The following is a 6000-nucleotide window of genomic DNA, read 5'->3' on the forward strand; positions in this document are numbered from 1 at the left end:
GGGTCCTTTGTATCAATAATGTGTTTATTCCTATTGAAATTAAACAAATCACATTGGCTGTTTGTGGCCCACCCACTTTTCAGAATTTAAACCCCAGTCTCCCAGTGACTGACTGTACCAGGTTTGAGGCATCTGCTATTGACAGTGTAAGAATGGCAGCAATTTAAATATTCCCCTTGAAAATCAACAGGCGAATTTTGATTGGCTGCTATGGGCTCCACCCTTTTTCCTGAATATTAATCCCAGTCACCCAGTGACCAACTGTGCAAAGTTTGAGAACCCTGCCATTAACAGTGTTAGAATGGCTGCAGTTTATATTTTCCCAGTGAAATTGGTTTTTGTCTGCACCCACTTTTTGTAACCTTGACACACAGTCACTCAATTATCAAGTTTGTGAGCTTTTGGGTTCCTGGCATCAAATTATTATTTTTTTGCTAAATAATCATGTTTGTCATGGGAGGGGCCCTTGTGGTGTCAGAACTGGATGTGGCTCTAACAGCAGATTTGCATTTTGTAAACTATTTTGCACAGATGTAAAGCACAGGCAGTATACAGCCAGCTTTAATGGACATCACTGTAAAATAACTGTTCTTCTGTTGTGCATGTCAAAGTAAATGTGTGTGAAAAGATACCTAGTACACCAAAAGCATGTACAAATATGAGGAGTCTTGCAGAAGCCTGCTGACACAGTAGGAACGAGCGCCATGGTTAAGAATGTATTTTTTTTAATGCCAAAACTGCAGCACTATCCTAAGGGAGCACACTTACTAGAATAGCATGCATTTTCTGCATAGCAACAAACATGTGAAACTGCTCATCACATTGGTATGCGATTACTAATGTGATTTTATGCGTAAAAAAAAAAAAAAGTCACATTACTGCCACAAACATGAATCGATTTTATTGTAATTCCACGTGAAAGACCAATACAAAGTGGTGTACACGTGAGAAGTGGAACGAAAATCATACATGATTCCAAACATTTTTTACAAATAACTGCAAAGTGGGGTGTGCGGAAGTATTCAGCCCCCTTTGTTCTGAGTGCAGTCAGTTGCCCATAGACATTGCCTGATGAGTGCTAATGACTAAATTGAGTGCACCTGTGTATAATCTAATGTCAGTACAAATGCAGCTGCTCTGTGACGGCCTCAGAGGTTGTCTAAGAGAATATTGGGAGCAACAACACCATGAAGTCCAAAGAAAACACCAGACAGGTCACGGATAAAGTTATTGAGAAATTAAAAGCAGGCTTAGGCTACAAAAAGATTTCCAAAGCCTTGAACATCCCACGGAGCACTGTTCAAGCAATCATTCAGAAATGGAAGGCATATGGCACAACTGTAAACCTAGCAAGACGAGGCCGTCCACCTAAACTCACAGGCCGAACAAGGAGAGCGCTGATCAGAAATGCAGTCAAGAGGCCCATGGTGACTCTGGATGACCTGCAGAGATCTCCAGCTCAGGTGGGGGAATCTGTCCATAGGACAACTATTAGTCGTGCACTGCACAAAGTTGGCCTTTATGGAAAAGTGGCAGGAAGAAAGCCATTGTTAACAGAAAAGCATAAAAAGTCCCATTTGCAGTTTGCCACAATCCATGTGGGGGACACAGCAAACAGGTGGAAGAAGGTGCTCTGGTCAGATGAGACCAAAATGGAACTTTTTGGCCAAAATGCTAAATTCTACATGTGGCGGAAAACTAACACTGCACATCACTCTGAACACACCATCCCCACTGTCAAATGTGGTGGCAGCATCATGCTCTGGGAGTGCTTCTCTTCAGCAGGGACAGAAAAGCTGGTCAGAGTTGATGGGAAGATGGATGGAGCCAAATACAGGGCAATCTTGGAAGAAAACCTCTTGGAGTCTGCAAAAGGCTTGAGACTGGGGCTGAGGTTCACCTTCCAGCAGGACAACGACCCTAAACATAAAGCCAGGGCAACAATGGAATGGTTTAAAACAAAACATATCCATGTGTTAGAATGGCCCAATCAAAGTCCAGATCTAAAACCAATCGAGAATCTGTGGCAAGATCTAAAAACTGCTGTTCACAAACGCTGTCCATCTAATCTGACTGAGCTGGAGCTGTTTTGCGAAATAGAATGGGCAAGGCTTTCAGTCTCTAGATGTGCAAAGCTGGTAGAGACATACCCTAAAAGACTGGCAGCTGTAATTGCAGCAAAAGGTGATTCTACAAAGTATTGACTCAGGGGGCTGAATAATTACGCACACCCCACTTTGCAGTTTTTCTTTTTTTTTTAAATGTTTGGAATCATGTATGATTTTCGTTCCACTTCTCACGTGTACGCCACTTTGGATTGGTCTTTCACGTGGAATTCCAATAAAATGTATTCAGGTTTGTGGCAGTAATGTGAGAAAATGTGGAAAACTTCAAGGGAGCCGAATACTTTATTATATGTACGGGCTACAAGAGTTAAATATTTTATTACAAACTAGGTGCAATGCTGCCATAAACCATAAAGAGGTGATCGGCTCTGTGATGGGGGAACAACTCCATATCTACAGGCAGTGGATATTGGATGCAGTAAGGCCTCTTTTCCACGGACAGTTGAACTGTGTGCTCAGCAAGCAGTTGCCAAGCAACAGTGAGCAGTTAACAGATGGCAGTGAGCAGTTGCAAGGCAGCAGCAAGCAGTTGTAAGAGCTTGAGAGCCATTTCACTGCCTATCAACTGCCCATGGAAAAGAGGCACTTTCAATGTATTACAACAGTGAGACAGTAGAGCTGCTTGGCACTACTGACAACTTACAGTTTTTTGCAAAAGTATTCAGGCCATTTGAAGTTTTCCACATTTTGTTATATTACTGCCATTAAACATGAATCAATTTTATTGGAATTCCACGTAAAAGACCAATACAAAGTGGTGTACACATGAGTAGTGGAACAAAAATCATACATGATTCCAAACACTTTTTTTTTCACAAATAAATAACTGCAAAGATGGGTGTGTGTAATTATTCAGCCCCTTTGGTCTGAGTGCAGTCAGTTGCCCATAGACATTGGCTGATGAGTGCTACTGATTAAATAGAGTGCTCCTTTGTGTAATCTAATGTCAGTACAAATACAGCTGCTCTGTGACGGCCTCAGCGGTTGTCTAAGAGAATATTCGGAGCAACAATACCACGCTTATCGGCCTCATCGACAGAAACGGGGAGGACGCTTATCGAAACGAAGTTGCGAGGATCTGTAACTGGTGCAAGGACAACAATCTTGTTCTCAATACGGCAAAGACCGTGGAACTTATCGTGGACTTCCGGAAACTCCCTCCGGCCCCCCTACCTGTGTTCATCGATGGGTCCGAGGTCTCCAGAGTCCAAAGCGTACGGTTCCTAGGCTCAACCCTAACAAGCGACCTCAAATGGGAGCAGAACACCACCAGAACCCAGAAGAAAGCTCAGCAGCGGCTTTTCTTCCTACGCCAATTGAAAAAATTCGGAATGTCACGGGATCTGCTCACCAGATTTTACTCCGCGACCATCCAATCCATCCTCTGCTGCTCCATCATCGTCTGGGACGCAGGAGCAACCGCCAAAGACAAATACAAACTCCACAGAGTGATAAAAACAGCAGAAAAGATCATTGGCGCCCAACTGCCCTCGCTAGATCTCCTCTACTCCATGAGAATGAAGTCAAGAGCCTCCAAGATCTTACTCGACACCTCCCACCCGGACAGACGATACTTTGAGACCCTTCTGCTGGGACGCCGTCTCAGATCCATCCCCGCCAAGACTACTAGGCGCACGAACACCTTCTTCCCCCAAGCAGTTCTGTTGAACTCACTAAACTCAAAACTCCCAAACATTCCGGGGACACTCTAGCCCCAGGCATCCCTTCCTCTCAGCTGTAAACTCTGACTGAAACATGGACTCCCACAGCAGCAATCACTCCCCCCCCCCCCCCCCCCCCCAGGACTCTAATTGAAACTAAGATGCTCTAAATGTATGTATGTCCTGCTCGCCTTTGCTATGTTTGCCATGTGTTGTTATATGTTTCTGATCTACTCTTGCCATGTGAACCACAATCAATTCCGGGCACACCACTCGGTGTGCTTGGCGATAATAAAGATGATTCTGATGAAGTCCAAAGAACACACCAGACAGGTAAGGGATAAAGTTATTGAGGAATTGAAAGCAGGCTTAGGCTACAAAAAGATTTCCAAAGCCTTGAACATCCCACGGAGCACTGTTCAAGCGATCATTCAGAAATGGAAGGAGTATGGCACAACTGTAAACCTATCAAGACAAGGCCGTCCACCTAAACTCACAGGCCGAAGAAGGAGAGCACTGATCAGAAATGCAGTCAAGAGGCCCATGGAGACTCTGGACTAGCTGCAGAGATCTACAGCTCAGGTGGGGGAATCTATCCATAGGACAACTATTAGTCGTGCACTGCATAAAGTTGGCCTTTATGGAAGAGTGGCAAGAAGAAAGCCATTGTTAACAGAAAAGCATAAAAAGTCCCGTTTGCAGTTTGCCACAAGCCATGTGGGGGACACAGCAAACATGTGGAAGAAGGTGCTCTGGTCAGATGAGACCAAAATGTAACTTTTTGGCCAAAATGCAAAACGCTATGTGTGGGGGAAATCTAACACTGCACATCACTCTGAACACACCATCCCCACTGTCAAATATGGTGGTGGCAGCATCATGCTCTGGGGGTGCTTCTCTTCAGCAGGGACAGGGAAGCTGGTCAGAGTTGATGGGAAGATGGATTAAGCCAAATTTTATTTATTTATTGTACTTATAAAGCGCCAACATATTACGCAGCGCTGGACATTAGTTTAGGTTACAGACTATTTAGGGGTGACATACAGCAAAATGACAATACATGAATACAAGAAAGACCAGATCATGCAGCACAGTACGAGTACAAGGTAATGCTGTCAGTCAGTCACTAGATGGGAGCATGGAGATTAGGCAAGTTAGGTTCACTCAGATGCATAGCATGGGTTCACAGTAATGGAGGTGCATGATCAGGTAGGACACAAAAGGAGGAGGACCCTGCCCAAAGGCTTACAATCTAGAGGGAGAGGTAAGGACATGAAAGGTAGGGGACCAGAGTTCAGCTGTGGTTTTAGAGCACTTGTGAGGGGTAGTAGGCCAGAGTGAAAAGGTGAGTTTTGAGGGCTTTCTTGAAAATGTTGAAGGAGGGGGCTGCCTTAATGGGTGGAGGTAGGGAGTTCCATAGTGTTGGAGCAGCTCTTGAGAAGTCCTGGAGGCGTGCATGGGACTGGGTGATGCGGGGGGCGGTTAGGCAAAGTTCATTGAAAGAGCGGAGTGAGCGGCTAGGTGTGTACCTCTGAGTAAGATCGGAAATGTAGGTTGGACAGGTTTTGTGGACAGATTTGTAGGTCAGACACAGTATCTTGAATCTGATTCTGGACTGGATAGGAAGCCAGTGAAGGGATTCAAGGAGGGGATCCACCGTGGTGGAGCAATGGGAGCAGTGGATAATTCTGGCTGCAGCATTAATGATGGACTGCAGTGGGGCTGTTCGGGTCATAGGGAGACCAGACAGCAGGGCATTGCAGTAGTCAAGGCCGGAAATTATGAGGGCATGGATGAGGAATTTGGTGGTGGCAGAGGTCAGGAAAGGGTGAATCTTACAGATGTTACGAAGGTGGAAGTTGCAGGACTTTGTGAGGTTTTGGATGTGGGGAGTGAAGGAGAGTGCGGAGTCCAGGGTGACACCTAGACAGCGGGCTTGAGAGGTAGGGCTAATGGTAGTGTGGTTAACAGTGACCTGCACATCTGGGAGGTTCATGGATGGCCGGGGTGGGAAGATCATAAATTCTGTTTTGTCTAGATTTAGTTTCAGGAACCTAGCAGACATCCAGGAGGAGATGGCTGATAGGCAGGAGGAGAGCTTGTCCATGGTAGTGGTGGATGTCACGGAACAGCGTGAGAAACGAGAACGCAATCGGTTTATTGCACCGATTGCCAGTGTCGTGCTATATCTGGACTGATTGTGTAGGAGCATC

The sequence above is a fragment of the Hyperolius riggenbachi genome, chromosome 6 (genome assembly GCF_040937935.1).
Source record: "Hyperolius riggenbachi isolate aHypRig1 chromosome 6, aHypRig1.pri, whole genome shotgun sequence".
Lineage (NCBI taxonomy): Eukaryota > Metazoa > Chordata > Amphibia > Anura > Hyperoliidae > Hyperolius > Hyperolius riggenbachi.